This window comes from Pteropus vampyrus, unplaced genomic scaffold (assembly GCF_000151845.1).
Source record: "Pteropus vampyrus isolate Shadow unplaced genomic scaffold, Pvam_2.0 Scaffold125, whole genome shotgun sequence".
Lineage (NCBI taxonomy): Eukaryota > Metazoa > Chordata > Mammalia > Chiroptera > Pteropodidae > Pteropus > Pteropus vampyrus.
Genome location: NW_011888906.1, coordinates 1,968,696 through 1,969,987, shown reverse-complemented (window position 1 = coordinate 1,969,987; position 1,292 = coordinate 1,968,696). Strand labels below are relative to the sequence as shown.

At 49.5% G+C, this 1,292-nt stretch overlaps 1 long non-coding RNA gene across 1 annotated transcript in view; it reads right to left on the bottom strand.

The window, feature by feature from the left end:
• Positions 1-650: 650 nt before the first annotated feature.
• Positions 651-1,292, bottom strand: part of LOC105296494 — a 6,845-nt gene continuing 6,203 nt past the window's right edge. Inside the window, exons 6-7 of the long non-coding RNA XR_002781954.1 lie at positions 1,084-1,195; positions 651-998 (exon numbers count right to left, since the gene is read on the bottom strand). This is a non-coding gene — a long non-coding RNA (uncharacterized LOC105296494). The remainder of the gene's footprint in view (positions 999-1,083; positions 1,196-1,292) is intronic.

Below are 1,292 nucleotides of genomic sequence, written 5' to 3'. Positions count from 1 at the left end.
TCAGTGGAAGAAATGGACAATTAACTCCTCCCTTTCCACCATGGCCTCTGTGTGGATGGTACCTGACAAATAAGGACAGGGTAACACGAACCCACAGGGTGATAAATGCATGCTTGGCACATAACTGCCATTACTATTCCTGAACACATTTTCTACCTCGTGGTAACAGGAACCCCAACACTTGGCCTTTGCCTACCACATCTTCAGAGTTTTCCCAGGGGCTCCTTGTACACTTCACCTCTGCTCAAAACCAACTCCCTAAATTCACCAGGTGTACTTTCACCCCCAGAGCACAGGACACTCCTGCCTTCCTCGAGGGCTTCAGCCATTTACCTACTGTCCACATCTACCCATTATTATCCTCTTTCCAAAGCCTTGGCCCAAATGTCCCTCAGCTAATAATTCTAACAGTCGTCTTCCATCCCAAACCTGAGCCATCCGGAAGCACTTGGGACTGTTCAACCTGAGTTCAAATTCTTCACCCCATTTCCTATCCTCTAGGTTAGGCCTTAGGAGTGTGCCAAGTGGAAAGACTCAGTGACCGAAAGCTGGAAGATCTGCCCCTGTGACCCACTTTCTCTATACCCTGCCCCACTGGCACATGGAGGGATTCATTTTAAAAAAGAAGAAAAGAAAAACAAAAACCAAGCAGCAGGACAGTTTCCAGATTTATTGAGGTAGGTGAGAGGAAAATGATACACAGCACAGAAAACTTAAACAAAACTCTTAGTTCTAAAAAGTTATACCGAGAGTAGGCAGGGAGACATGGGGGACACTGGGTGACCGACCCGGATGGAAGGAAACTGGCAGTCCTGGTCCACACGCTCTGTGATACCTGCTGGGAAGGGGCAGAGCCAGCTGAAGTTCCCTAACTCTGACCATAGTCCCCCAGCACTTTCCTTCTGCTTACTCGGATGGAAAAGTCCTTCCTTTCCGCGCTAAGGTAACAGGGATAAGAAGGTCTGGCGATGCGTCATGTGGCAGCAGCACTCTTCACTCTCAAATAAAGGAAAAGGTCCCATGAGGCCAGCAACTTGGAATTTCCACATTGTAGGCCGACTTAACCCCTTGGCGTGGACTCACCATGAGGAGGCCCCTGCAGGGGAGCTGGGACCCAGGTCACCATCTTGATAGGGCCAGTGCCTCCATCCCCTTGGGGCTTCTTCCAACAATCTCCAGATCCAAGACAGCACCCCTAGAGTGATAAAGCCACAGAGCAGGAAATCACAAGTGTTTGGTCTCCGATGTCATCTCATCTTCCTTCAAGCTGGTATCAGTGAGAATGCCCCCAG